A 15,676-nucleotide genomic window follows, 5' to 3' on the forward strand; every position below is an offset into this window, starting at 1 on the left:
CTTTACATGTATTTGAAAAACTAAGTGGCAATCCAATACTCGATGTATTACACTTTATTCATGTGAATCAGGGAATGTGGGTTATGGGCATAAGTTAATGAGAAAGCATTTCTTCTAATAACAGCCACACTTTAAAAGGATTTCTCTGAATTTCAATGGTTGTATTGATATGATAGGAATGCCTGCCGAAGGTTAAAGGAAATTGATGCAAATGGGTGGGCACTGTGGTTCTAATTGGTACAGCTTTTGCCACATTTGAAGCTGCTATATGATGAACAGTAAATAGGAAATGAAATGTAGTGACAGCTCTGGATTTCAAGCTGCCAACTTTAAAGGTATAATCAGCCTCAATGTTTGTATATACACAAAAAAATTCAGAGATCTTAATCAATGGTAGTGTAACATCTTGGGCAGGAATAAGTAAAAAATGTTCGCACTGTGAGTCGCTCAAAGAAGCATCAGTGGCATGTCTGTGGATTGATATTGCGCTGCTAAACTTTCGTGGTATTAAATCTAAAAAGATTTGCGCAGCAAAACAACTTTCTCACAGCTCTTTTCTTGCACAATGCCAAGGAATAAAACACAACTTTCACACAGCTACTACTAGAAATTTGTACTCGGTCATGGTTTTGAGTTAGATGCAAACCCCGTGATGTACAGTTTTGTAGTTTGCTATTAGCGGCTGGTTAAAGTTGTATTTAATGCCGCCCAACAATACAGTGGGAGTGGTTACATTTTTGCTGTATTAAATCAAGAAAATATCTGCGAGAAAACAACCTCAAAATGCTCTCACAGCTCCTCTAGTTTTAGACAACTTCAAAGTTATGCGGTTATGACTAAGTGTAAAGAAAGCCCGTCCGGCATAGGTTTGCGCAGGCGCTGCTCCGGGTGTATTCACAGCCTCTGCAGCTCTTTGTGTACAGTGTAAATAACTGCTTATTGCTACAGTAACTACAATACAGGTGTACAATGTGCCTAAGAAATTAGATGTTGCGCCCAACATCCACACAAATGAAATGTTGCCTATTGTTTGTACACAGAGAGAAAATATGTTGATATTGAATGTCATTTTTTATTATGTTTTGTTCAGCAATGTGTCAATGTTTGTTTCGGCAATGTCTTTTTTCGTATTTCTTCATGACTTATTTGTTTAATTCACTCGTTTGTTTATTCTGCTCTTCCATTAATTGTTCGTTATTCTGAAATCTCTTATGTCTTACAAAATGGTTTCCTTCTTAAGAACATAAGAAAGCTTACAAATGAGAGGAGGCCATTCGACCCATTGTGCTCGTTTGGTGTCCATTAATAACTAAGTGATACAGTCTATTTTTAAATGTTCCCAAATTTTCAGCTTCAACCACATCGCTGGGGAGTTTGTTCCAGATTGTGACAACTCTCTGTGTGAAGAAGTGTCTCTTGTTTTTTCCGTCTTGAATGCCTTGAAGCCCAATTTCCATTTGTGTCCCTGGGTCTGTGTGTCCCTGCTGATCTGGAAAAGCTCCTCTGGTTTGAAGTGGTCAATGCCTTTCATGATTTTGAAGACGTGAATCAAGTCCCCACGTAGTCTCCTCTGTTCCAGGGTGAAAAGGTTCAGTTCCCTCAATCTCTTCGAGTAGGACATTCCCTTCAGACCTGGAATAAGTCTGGTTGCTCTCCTCTGAACTGCCTCTAGAGCAGCGATATCTTTCTTGAAGTGTGGAGCCCAGAACTGCACACAGTATCCAGATGAGCTCTAACTAGTGCATTGTACAGTCTGAACATTACTGCCACATTACACACTTTTGACAATACACCGTAACATTCTGTTTGCCTTTTTTATTGCTTCCCCACATTGTTTGGATGCAGAAAGTAAGGAGACCATTTAGATTCCTAGGTCTTTCTCATGCGTTACTTCATCCAGTTCTATTCCTCCCATAGTGTAATTATAGTGGACATTTTTGTTACCTGCATGTATTACCTTGCACTTGTCCACATTGAATTTCATCTGCCAGGTGTCGGCCCACAACTGAATATTATCTAAGTCCCTTTGAATAACCTGTGCTGCTGAGATTGTATCTACTGAGCCACCTATTTTAGTATCATCTGCAAATTTGACAAGTTTGCTAACTATCCCAGAGTCCAGATCATTAATATAGATTAGAAAAAGCAAAGGCCCTAGTACTGATCCCTGTGGAACTCCACTAACAACCTCACTCCAGTTAGAAGCAACTCCTCTAATCGACACCCTATTTCCTATACATCAACCAGTTCATAATCCATCTACTTACCTTACCCTGAATACCTACAGCTTCCAAATTGAGGATCAGTCTTTGGTGTAGAACCTTGTCAAAAGCTTTTTGAAAATCTAAGTATATCATATTATATGCTTTCACGTGATCTACAGCTGCAATTGCATGTTCACAAAACTATAAATTAGTAAGACATGATCTGCCTCGTCTAAACTCATACTAACTATCTCCAAGAATATGGTTTTCATTAAGATGCTGCTCTATTTTCTGTCTATTCATTTTTTCCAACATTTTACAAGTAATGCAGGTGAGACTGATTGGTCTGTAATTTCCTGGCTCAGTTTAGTCCCCTTTCTTGTGGATTGGTATGACATTTGCTGTCTTCCAGTCAGTTGGCATATCCCCTGTTCTAAGTGTCATTTGGAATATTTGAGTTAGCGACCTATAAATAATTTCCCTTATTTCTTTAAGTACTGTTGGAAATATACCATCTGGCCCAGGTGATTTGTTTGTTTTTAATTCTGTTTGTCCCTTTAGTACCTCCTCCTCATTTATCCTGATCTCTCTTAGGGTTTGACAGAACTGGTTGTTAACCTGTGGCATGTTATCAGTTTTTTCTTTTGTGAAAACCTCTGTGAAATACTCATTTAGAACATTTGCCACATCTTGTTCATTTTCCAAGATATTTCCATTTTTGCCCTCTTGCTGTTGTAGTATTGAAAAAAGCTCTTTGCATTAGTTTTAGCTCCAAGACATATGTTTCTTTTTGTTTCCCTCTCTGCTTTCCCGATCCCTTTCTTAAGATCTGTTTGCAGGGCAACATATTATTTGTATTTAGTTTTGTCTCTATCCCTTTTGTATGTTATATACAACATTTTGTTTCTCTTGATTTTTTTTTTGCATACCTCTATTAAACCATTTTGGCCAATGTTTCTTAGTCCTCAATTTGCTGAGTTTTGGTACAAATTTCTCCTGAGCCTGAAGTAGTATATTCTTAAAATGTAACCATCCATTTTCATTTCATTTTCAACTGAATCTGTATCCAGTCTGCTCCAGTCTAACTCTTAAAAGTGCTGCCTCATACCTTCAAGGTTTGCTTTTCTAAACACATCTTTTGTGGGAGTAGTGCCTCCTATCGAGAAAATATTTTTAACAGGGGTGGCGGCAGGGTATGGCTTGGTTGGGCTACAGCCCCACCAAGAATTGTGTTAGCCCCACCTTAGCCCCACCATGGAACAACCAAGAATATCACCAAGCAGAATAAGCGCCTGGTGTTAGCATGCAGTGTAGTCTACGCCAAATTAGTTAACGTTAGCTAACGCTAGCTAGCTAAGTAATTTGGAAAATTGTAACATTGCTAACATTTTTATGGATCAATCCAACCGCAACAACCAGCGGATTGTGCTCCTTTGAAAATGTAAATGGTGAGTTTTAATATATTTTAAATAATACGGTCGATTTGGAAACTGTCGTGTTTTGTGTGCCCTTGGCGGCCACCTGTTGTGCTCTGTTAACTACTGTAGCTCTCTGTCGCTCTCTGTGTCTCTCTCTCTCTCTTACTTTCTCTGTGTGTGTGAGCAGTGTGACGCGTGATGTACAATGCATTGGGTTTGTAGCGGACTAGTTTGCCAGACAACGTGAACGAGTTTAAATAGCACTTATAATATTGCCTAAACTCAGTAGTAGTGACCGTCCACGTCTGTTGCTCTCGATATAATTTTGCATGTGAAAAAAGGAGTCAGTGCAATCATCTAACCCAGCATTGGTTTTCCAACTGTGGTACGCATATCCAAAAATGCGGTCTGGTACTCCAACGAACCCCCCCCTGATTTCACCGTCAACCCCCCCCTCCCGCTCTCACACTATTTCACCCTCATCAGGGGTCCGGCCTCATGATCTTCTTTGACAAAGGTTAATGAGATAATCAATCGCTATAAGGTGACATCTCCAGCCTGTCTGGAGAAACAGTAAATATGCAAACTGGCAGCTGTGGGCTGTTTATCTGTTGGGTGATCCTCTTATCATAGAGGGGAATTTCTAGAGGGTATGCCCTGAACAACCACCTTGTTTGCTTTCGCTAGCTCAATCAATCTAATTTGATCAGTTTGTATACATTCAATTATTTCTAATGCTAATATTAATAAAAAACATTAAACAGTTAATATTAAACATTATCCAGGGTTCATATTAAACCTCACTCATTATGTACAGTCAGCCTATTTCCTATATAAGGGGGGGGGGAGGTCCATGCATGATACATTTGGCATTAGTTTAAAGTTTTTAAAATTAGAAAATGCACTCACCAGCAAATAGCTTATTCCAGACGGGGTATATCCAACAGAAGGGCACATTTAATGCCGGCCAGTATCCGTATATTAGGTTAATATACATTTTCTTGTTAACATATATCAGCAAAATTGAGCATTCACTGTTGCCACATTCAGATCAACCATAACATTATGACCACCTGCCTAATATTGTGTAGGTCCCCCTTTTGCCGCCAAAACAGCCCTGACCCGTCGAGGCATGGACTCCATTAGACCTCTGAAGGTGTGCTGTGGTATCTGGCACCAAGACATTAGCAACAGAACCTAAGTCCTGTTAGTTGCGAGGTGGGGCCTCCATGGATCGGACTTGTTTGTCCAGCACATCACACAGATGCTCAATTGGATTCAGATCTGGGGAATTTGGAGGGGAAGTCAACACTTGAACTCGTGATTCATCAGACCAGGCCACCTTCTTCCATTGCTCCGTGGTCCAGTCCTAACGCTCACGTACCCATTGTAGGTGCTTTCGGCAGTGGACAGGGGTCAGCATGGGCACCCTGACTGGTCTGCGGCTACGCAGCCCCATACGCAACAACCTGTGATGCACTGTGTGTTCTGACACCTTTCTATCAGAACCAGCATTAACTTTTTCAGCAATTTGAGCTACAGTAGCTCATCTGTTGGATCGGACCAGACGGGCCAGCCTTCACTCCCCACGTGCATCAATGAGCCTTGGCCGCCCATGACCCTGTCGCTGGTTCACCGCTTTTCCTTCCTTGGACCTTTTTTGATAGGTACCGACCACTGTAGACTGGGAACACCCCACAAGAGCTGCAGTTCTGGAGATGCTCTGACCCAGTTGTCTAGCCATCACAATTTGGCCCTTGTCAAATTCGCTCAGATCCTTACGCTTGCCCATTTTTCCTGCTTCTAACACATCAACTTTGAGGACAAAATGTTCACTTGCTGCCTAATATATCCCACCCACTGACAGGTGCCATGATAACGAGATTATCAGTGTTATTCACTTCACCTGTCAGTGGTCATAATGTTATGGCTGATCGGTGTATGTCCCAATTCATACCTTTTTATGAACTTTAATTGTTGTTTCATTATTTTCCCCCAAATTACAAGTGCAATTTGTAACAGAACATTTTCAGAAACTGTACAAATATAGTAAAGGTTCAGAAAGGGGTGGTTGAAGGTTTGCTTTGGGGGGCCGCACCAAACATTCTCAAGGGCCGCATTTGGCCCCTGGGCAGAGGCGATTCTAGGGTATGTGCGGGCCCCAGGAAAAATAATTCCTGACGGTGATGCCGCGGGGGGGGATGGGGGGGTGTGGCACAGTTTTCTTCCGTGAGAGGGAGGGGTGGGTGCGGCGGAGTTTTCTTCTGTGAGAGCGGGGGGGGGGTTTCCCATTTGGGGACCCCCTCAGCCCGGGGCCCCAGGCAATTGCTTAGGATGCCTACCCCCTTGTGACACCCCTGCCCCTGGGCCACACTTTGGGAACCCCTGGTATAGAGCAAACCCGTTACATGACCTACTTTCGGGCCGCCACCATCTTAGTAGACAAGTGAGCTTCTAAATCTATGACCAATGCTAAGAAAATAAAGTTAAATAATCATGACAAAGTGATAGTCGGACAAAGTAATTTAACTACCATGAAATAATGAAGTAATGGTGAAATTTTGTATTGAACTGAATCATTATATTAAACAATTATAATGTTATATTAGGTTTACAGTTAATCGTTCATTTAGAATAAATATAAAATATTATTTTAATTAAAGATTGTTTAAAGAATACCATTTGAGAAAACTTTCATAGTTGTAATTTTAGTTATTATGTAAATAAGAGTGTTGACTCATTTTTATTTGGTTTTAGCTTGCCTGCAACTTGAATTTGGATGATTATGACTTGTAGTTTTGGAGGCTAGTTTGGATTTACTAATGACTAATGACTAATGATAATAGTCATGTTCAATATGATACAGGCTTGTAGTTTTGTATCAGAGGGGAGATTATGTTGTCGATTTACAGCACGGAGCACCAGGTTTCTGTGTTTATATGCTTTAAATCCGATCTCTGTCTCTCACAGGACAATCAACTGATTCCGCCCACCGGTTTCTCTTCAGTTTCAGACACTGTGATTGGCTCGTGCTGCCGGATGTGCCAGCAAAAACATGTCTCCTCCCTGTTCGCAGGTCCTCATAATTTAGATTTAATTCAGCAAGAAGATGAGCTGCAAGATTTCCTCCTGCGCCTCTTCCCCAACTTTTCTCACTCACACTTTGGGAACATTTTTTATTTAATCCTGCCACTAGTCTCTCTATGTAAACTCACCCTTTTGCCCAGATAAAATAAAAACTTGGTAGCATGGAAAACACTGTACAAAATAAAAAATATTAAGCAAAATATACAGTACATGTAATTTGTAAATGGAAGGAGGGACAACATTTCTATTTATTCTGTACCTTCATTTGATAATATCTTCTGAAATGTGAAGCCAAATTATATTGTTTGTTAGGAGCTGAGAAGTAAAGGATCAGTGTTTAGTTTTTTTTTTAATTCAATTGAAGAGCCCCATAAAGAATTGAAGTCTTTGAAATCCAGAGAATAAGATATTTATTTAACGAGCTTGGAAGAATCAGGTGCGCAGGGTACTGTGACTGTTTATCCAATTGTGACGGGAGACCCTCACATGGATTACATGGACATTGAATGTTCCCTGTAATTATATTTACAATTAAATGCACTTACCTGAAAGGTAAAGAGGTCCAGCGAAGATCCAGGGTCAAGAGATACAAAGAGGGAACGAATTATTAGTAATTGATATATGTGTGTGTATTTCTGTTTGAATGAATGACAACGCAATTAACATTTATATTGAATGGGATCCCATGCATCATTTAATCTATTAATTGTTTATAACTGTTATTATTAGTACTATTTCGCCATTTACATCAAAACAGTTTGTTAATTGCTGCCTTAATTATGACTAACGTGTTTAGTTTAAGTTAAGAAGGTAATTGTGATTTCATTTGATTTAATCACCTGAGCACAGTTTAAAAGGAGAGAGAAGTGAGCCAGTTGGGAGTGGCCGTCTGAAGGCTAAGCTAGATGGACACGCTTCACCTTCAGGAGTGCGTCCATAATCTTTTTTTGTGCATGCATTTGACCTCCTATCTTGAATCTTGAAAGACCTGGATAATGGTCGAGCTTCACTGTGAGCTGTTTTCTTTTTGAAGAACTTCACTGTAAATAAACTGCACTACTATTTCACTGCAACTCTGAGTCTCCTGGTAATTTTTTATGCCCAGGCAACGGACAGCTTGCGACACCAATCAAAAGCTTCAAAAGGTACAAGTTCTGCAAAGTTTGTAGGCTGTTCTTCCAGAAGAGGGGGGTCATCATGGAAGCAGGTGTTTTCCTGTTATGGCATACAAACTGCCCGCTCTCAGGATTTTCTTTACCAATGGACAATGAGGTAACATCTTCAGCTTTGAGAGAAGAACAGGAAATCCACAAACGGACACCAAGCAAACTGGCAGAAACCTGTGTGCTGTACATCCATGGGTTGTTCTCTTATCATAGAAAAACAGAAGTGAAAGCAAATAGAGGAACTTCTAGAGGATGTACCCTTAACAACCACCTTGTTGGCTTTTTGCTAGCTTGATCAATCCAATTTGCTATTATTTCTAATGCTAATATTAAAATAAAACATAATACAGTTAATATAAAACACTTACGTTAGCAATCCTACAAAATTAATATCCCTGCTTTACACCCCAATATGATTTAAGCCTTGCACCAAGGAGGTTATAGCTACACACCAAAAATACATCAACATTCAGTGTTTAGTAACAGTAACAAAATTTGATTAAATATATGTTTGGATTAAAAAATTGAATTTTATTATCAAAGTCAAATAGCAAGCTTACTTTATATTGTGCTTTTAAATATGTATATCATAACCACAAAAAAATGGAAAGCAGTGCTCCAAGTGTACCTGTTTTTCTTGCTACTAATATATTCTTTCCACACTTTCAATTTTCAATGGAACAAATAAATCTCAGAGGGACAGAGTTAACAAAATTAAGGCCAATAGATAAGGTGTTTGATACTTAATGGTCACAAAGTATTAACTGTAAAATTAATATTGCAATCTTTTATCTGAAAAATATCATATCCCACCCAATGTAGGTAACAGTTAGAAGTGAGACAAGGCTATTCAAAATCAACTGGCTCTTTGTTACCAGAACATTTATGAGCTATTCACAGTGCCAAATAAATAATGAAAAGTCCAAGTGCACTGATTACAGATTGACTTCATTTACAAGCCCCCTTTTTAACGTAGTGATTTACCATCATTAACTGCAGTTAGTGTGAATAGGGCATTATGTGCCTTTGTTTAGTGTCCCATGAGTTAGGCATAGTTATACATAGAGCAAGGTTCAAAATAAGGTATTTCATAAGGTTGGGTGTTTTTCACAGCGTTTATCTTGCTTATTCAACCTTTCAATGTGCAATCACCAATTTGAGTGAATTTTCTCTGTACTCATTATTCTTCAGCAGATACAATTAGAAAAAGAATTAGAAATGATTTTCTGCCATTTGCACAGGAGGACATTGCATGCATTCCAAAAAATCCTGAAAAGTAATTCCCCAAAAGGAGTGACCAAAAATAAATAAAATGCTGCTTGATGCCCTGTCCACTTATATTGTGACTATTCTCAAGTTTTGTATTATCAGCTTACTAAAATATTGTCTTGTGTGCATTTAGAAAAGACAAAAACAACTCCTGTCCCCTACAATAGCCCTACGTTGGCACTCTCATATAAAGCTCATATAAAAATGCTCTGGCCATACCAGATTTCAGTGCTGTGTGAAATCCTTTAATAAATGTCAATGTTTCAGCATTTACTGTGTACACAGTAAATTCAAAAACAGTGGCTTTCATGATAGACCATCATGGTCTGAAGTATCACGAACAGTCCTCAAAGGGGTTTTTAAACTGATAATGACATCTCAATTATTTACTCAAAATTTAAGACTTGTGTTTATTTGTGTATGATAACTGAGGGAAACTTTCTTGAGCAGATGCCTTTATCTATGACAAAACTGAGATAAGCCAGGAAGAGATGTCCAGAATTTAATAGAAGGTTTCTTTAGAGATCCATTTATTCCTTCAACTGCAAATTTAATCTCAGTCACCACAATGTACTGCACGATAGAAGGATGATCATGAAGCCTGAGCACCACACCAATCATAGCTTTCAAGAGGTGGTTATGGATTTATACAGTTAAGAAATTTGAGAACAGGGTATTCAAATTATTTTTCTTTACCCCCTGTAGCGTTATGTTGGGTGTATTTTGATAAGAGCATTTGGGCTCTGAGCTGAAGCACTGATCTAAAGAAGACCTCTCCCCCCCAAAGTTATCAGATTTCCTTAGCTCATCAGCTTGGAACTGGTTTGCATCAAAGTGACAGTTTTGGGGAGGATGGCACCGAGAAGAGGCCAAATAGTTTGGAATCCTGCTATGAGATGTCTGGAGAAAGGGGCCTGTAGGTGATAAAAACTCTTTGAAGTGGACAAGAGCCGAAATCCCGACATAGAGCTACGAACCCAGGCCAACCGGCATTTCCAAAAGATGGCATGGATTGACATCAGTCATAAATCAAGCCCCCCTCCAATAGGACACTGGGGGCTGAAACCGAAATCCAATCTCAAGAACTCAGGAACCAATCACCTATTGATCTGACAGACTATAAAGAACAGCACACAGTCTCTTTCTTTCTCTCTCTCTCACCTGAACCAGTAACTCGCTGCCACAACTCAACCTGTAGCTCTGTTGCCAGAACCGGAACCAGAAACCAACCAAGTCTTTGCCGGCAACAGAAGAGTTAAACTGGGAGAAGGAGATTGAGCCGTACGAAGAATTCTTTTAAAGGACTTTATTAAATAAAGAACTTTACAGACTGCGCATGCCCGCCTGTGCCCATCTGATCAGTGGAGTTTTACAGCTGGACAATTGACTAAGTCGACTGTATACGAAAGTGTTCAGTCATTTAAATAGCTATTTGAGTCTTAAGAAACTTGACCCTTGGAACGAACAGGGCCCTGCTTTCTTCAAAGACTTTGTCTTCAAGTAACTACGGTGGAACCCTGCTTACAAAGAAGATTTTGTGCACAATCTTGGAGCCTTCAAACCAGTGGAAAATCTGTTTGGAAAAGACTCTACTTTCGCGAAACCCCAACTTCCAGGTGCATCGACTGAGTGGAAGTTCTTGGACAAAGCCGAACCGGACTGCCTTTGTTCCAAACCACACGGACCTCGTGCCGTGTGCTGTTATCTGAGCCCGAAGACAGAGAGGCCTCTCTGCGACGAAGTTCAGATAAGTTTAACAGTTTGGAGTTCATGATTCATGACATTTGAGAAATCAATTAGAAATGTTAATCTGTGATTCATAACTCTAGAATGTGTAATATCATTTAGTTTTCTTAAATATAAATGTGTGTTGCATTAAACTGTTTTGTTGATAATTTTAGAAATAAAATCTGTCAACGCCGAGAAATATCTTCTCATTCCTGTTTAACTGTTTAGTCTGAAATTGACACAAGTTAATAGACATTAGATTATTGGTGGCCCTGCCTATCCTTAATCATTGAATAATAATCAGTTAAGGGAAATTGTGGTAACAAGTAATGATAAGATCTTTCTCGGCACCTAAACGTAAATGAGACTGATATATATATAACGAGAAGTTACCTGACATTAAATACTAACCTGCGTAGTTATTTAATGTCTGACAATACTAATTAGAGACTCACCTTCGTCTTACTAACCGGTATTGTAGTCAATGTGTTTATAACCTTTTTTGTTTAACGATTTGTGTTATCATATGCGATCCCATGGTCTTTGATTTGGCCACGGAAGTGATTTGTCTTTGATTTGTTGATCTAGAGTTTTTCCCTTTTGTATAATTAGTGTAGTGCTACATTTAGTCTTTGTTTTTGAATAAATTTGACAATTTATATCTTTGGAATTGGTGTCTGTGTCCAATTATTACAGAAATTGAGTTCTACAAGATTCCAGGATTCGTGATAAGGTGATACTATAAATTCACTTCTTAAATTGAAATTTATAAGTGTACCTTATGCTACACCCCCCAACCCCAAATGATTTAATACAGAACTATTTGACATGGTCATAACAAATGTTATTAAGTTAAATAAAATAAGAAGAACAAAACAGTTAGGGCATCTTTCTGCTACACGTGATCTATGCACAGAAAATAATATCAATATATCAGAATTGTATTTTAGGTATTTTAAAAACTGCACATTAAAAATATATATATGTTGATCAACAATGTTTACATCAAATACAATGTGTTCAGAAATCAGGAGCACAGGTTGTTCTTCAAATATATTTTTGTATTTCAAATATAATACTACCTACCTACCTACTCTAAAATTACATATATTTTTTTAATCAGCACACATAAAAATAAATTAGTTCTTACTTCTACAGGTTTATCTCCAAAATGCTTCTCTTGAACTTGCTCCATTTGACATCAAGCTTCAGTTTAATCGACTCAGAAAGCATACATGAAATTTAATTGCTCAAGCATACCACTTTCTAAAAAATAATATATATATATATATATAAACACACAAACACATTTATTTGTACCCTTGAAGATGTGTAACTAAAAGCTGATTTAGTATAAAAATGTAGTTGTATTTTCAGATACAATTAAATAATACGAGTAATGATTTCTCTGTATCGAGCAAATCTGTCAAAAAAATACATATATTTCTAAATACTTAATGTTCAAATGTATTTATTCATCTTGTACCCTTGTAATAGGTTCATCAACTTCTCAGGAGGCATATTTGATCACTCCTCTATGCAGAACCTCTTCAGCTCCTCCAGGTTGTGTAGTCTTTGCATGTGAACTACTTTTTTCAGTTCATACCAAGAATTGTCAATTTGATTGATGTCTGGAATTGTGACTGTCAATCAGCATTGACGAATGTATTATTGGGATTTTTATCATGCTGGAAAGTCCATTTGAGCTTGAACTTCATAGAGGGTGTGCACAGTGCCAGGCTAAAATAAACTGATAGGTTTTGGAATTGAGTCCAGTTTGTATCACAGGAACAAAAACTAAAATAAGACATGAGCCAACAAACAATCATGACCAGCAATGAAACACTAAGCTTTCCAAAAATGTCACTTGTTCTTGCTCACTCACTTGCTGGCTGTCTCTTGGACCCTCAATTCCAGACTCAAGCCCCTGCAGGGAAAACTGCTGATTGGCTAATAAGAACATAAGAAAGTTTACAAATGAGAGGGGGCCATTCGACCCATTGTGCTCGTTTGGTTTCCATTAATAACTAAGTGATCCAAGGATCCTATCCAGTCTATTTTTAAATGTTCCCAAATTTTCAGCATCTACCACATCGCTGGGGAGTTTGTTCCAGATTGTGACTACTCTCTGTGCAAAGAAGCGTCTCCTGTTTTCCGTTTTGAATGCCCAATTTCCATTTGTGTCTGGAAAAGTTCCTCTGGTTTGATGTGGTCAATGCCCTTCATGATTTTGAAGACTTGGATCAAGTCCCCACATAGTCTTCTCTGTTCCAGGGTGAAAAGGTTCAGTTCCCTCAGTCTCTCAGTAGGACATTCCCTTCAGACCTGGAATAAGGCTGGTTGCTCTCCTCTGAACTGCATCTAGAGCAGCAATATCCTTGTTGAAGTATGTGGACATTTTTGTTACCTGCATGTATTACCTTGCACTTGCACATTGAATTTCATCTGCCAGGTGTCGGCCCACAACTGAATCTAAGTCCATTTGAATAGCCTGTGCTGCTGAGATTGTATCTGCTGAGCCACCTATTTTAGTATCATCTGCAAATTTGACAAGTTTGCTAACTATCCCAGAGTCCAGATCATTAATATAGATTAAAAAAGCACAGGCCCTAGTACTGATGCCTGTGGAACTCCACTAACAACCTCACTCCAGTTAGAAGCAACTCCTCTAATCAACACCCTCTGTTTCCTATACATCAACCAGTTCATAATCCATCTACTTACATTACCCTGAATGCCTACAGCTTCCAATTTGAGGATCAGTCTTTGGTGTGGAACCTTATCAAAAGCTTTCTGAAAATCTAAGTATATCACATCATATGCTTTCACATGATCTACAGCTGCAGTTGCGTGTTCAAAAAATTCTAATAAATTAGTAAGACATTATCTGCCTCGTATAAACCCATGTTGACTATCTCTAAGAATATGGTTTTCATTAAGATGCTCCTCTATTTTCTGTCTAATCATTTTTTCCAACATTTTACAGGTGATGCAGGTGAGACTGATTGGTCTGTAATTTCCTGGCTCAGTTTTGTCCCCTTTCTTGTGGATTGGTATGACATTTGCTGTCTTCCAGTCAGTTGGCACATCCCCTGTTCTAAGTGTCATTTGGAATATTTGAGTTAGCGGCCTATAAATAATTTCCCTTATTTCTTTAAGTACTGTTGGAAACAAACAAATCACCTGGGCCAGATGTTATGTTTTTAATTCTGCTAGTCCATTTAGTACCTCCTCCTCATTTATCCTGATCTCCCTTAGGATTTGGCTGGACTGATTGTTAACCTGTGGCATGTTATCTGTCTTTTCTTTTGTAAAAACCTCTGTGAAATACTCATTTAGAACATTTGCCACATCTTGTTCGTTTTCCAAGATACTTCCATTTTTGCCCTTTATCTGTTTCACTTCCTCCCTTATTGTCCCCTTGCTGTTGTAATATTGAAAAAAGCTTTTTGCATTAGTTTTAGCTCCAAGAGCTATGTTTCTTTCTATTTCCCTCTTTACTTTCCTGATCCCTTTCTTAAGGACTCTTTGCAGCTCAACATATTCTATGTATTTTGTTTAGTTTCTGTCCCTTTTGTATGTGCTTATACAACATTTTCTACCTCTATTAAACCATTTTGGCCAATGTTTTTTGGTCCTCAATTTGCTAAGTTTTGGTACAAATTTCTCCTGAGCCTCAAGTAGTATATTCTTAAAATATAACCATCAATTTTCAACTGAATCTGTATCCAGTGTGCTCCAGTCTACCTCTTCTAAATGCCGCCTCATACCTTCAAAGTTTGCTTTTCTGAAATTGTAGACCATTGTTTTAGACTTGGTCCTTGTTTTTTGAGAGAATGCCTCAAAGCTAACCATATTGTGATCACAATTTGCCATTGGTTCTCTCACTAGTGTCCCTCTGACTCTATCTTGGTCATTTGAAAATATCAAGTCAATGCATGCACTCTCTCTGGTTGGTTCCCTGACAAATTGAGTTAGAAAGCAACCAATCTCAACCATTTCTATTTCTGCTTCTGTAGTCCCCACTGGGCTTTCCCAGTCTAAGTTTGGGAAATTGAAATCCCCCATTATAACAGCCACATCCTTGCTACATGCAGTCCTGATTACACTGTACAATGCAACATGAATATCTGAGTTTGGTGGTCTGTAACACACTCTGTAACACTCTGTAACACACACATTATTGAAGATACAGGGCGGTACCTCAACTTTCCCTCCAAGCTATCTCTCCTCATAACACCTACCGCTAATCCTCCAGATCTCTTGTTCAAAAGTTTCACCCACAAAGATTCTGTTCCGTTACTGGGATCTAATATGAGTTCTTCTGCCTCAATGTCATTTTTCACATATAATGCTACCCCACCCCCTCTTCGATTTTGCCTGTCTCTCCTAAACTGTGCGTATCCTTCCAACTTGTATTCATCCCCATCATTTTCTGTAAGCCATGTTTCTGTCACCCCTACAACATCATAGTCACATGCTAGCACTGTGGCTTCCAAGTCTAACATCTTGTAAACATGCGTATGGACTTGATCAATGCAACTATTATAATTCTAAACCACTTGATCCAGGTCATTTAATTCTAAAACACTTGATCCAGGTCATTAAAAACTTAAATGGTAGCCTAATACCCGATCATGTTAGCAAAACATTGGAGCCCAAAAAAGCTTCCAGTCAGGTCATAAAAATACTAAATATTTTTACAAACCTAAAATAGTGTAGCGACCTCATGACTGGAGGTCGATAATGAAATAAAGAAACATAAAACAAAATATTTCAAACAAAACCTAGACATTATTGAAGA

The sequence above is a fragment of the Amia ocellicauda genome, chromosome 3, assembly GCF_036373705.1.
Source record: "Amia ocellicauda isolate fAmiCal2 chromosome 3, fAmiCal2.hap1, whole genome shotgun sequence".
Lineage (NCBI taxonomy): Eukaryota > Metazoa > Chordata > Actinopteri > Amiiformes > Amiidae > Amia > Amia ocellicauda.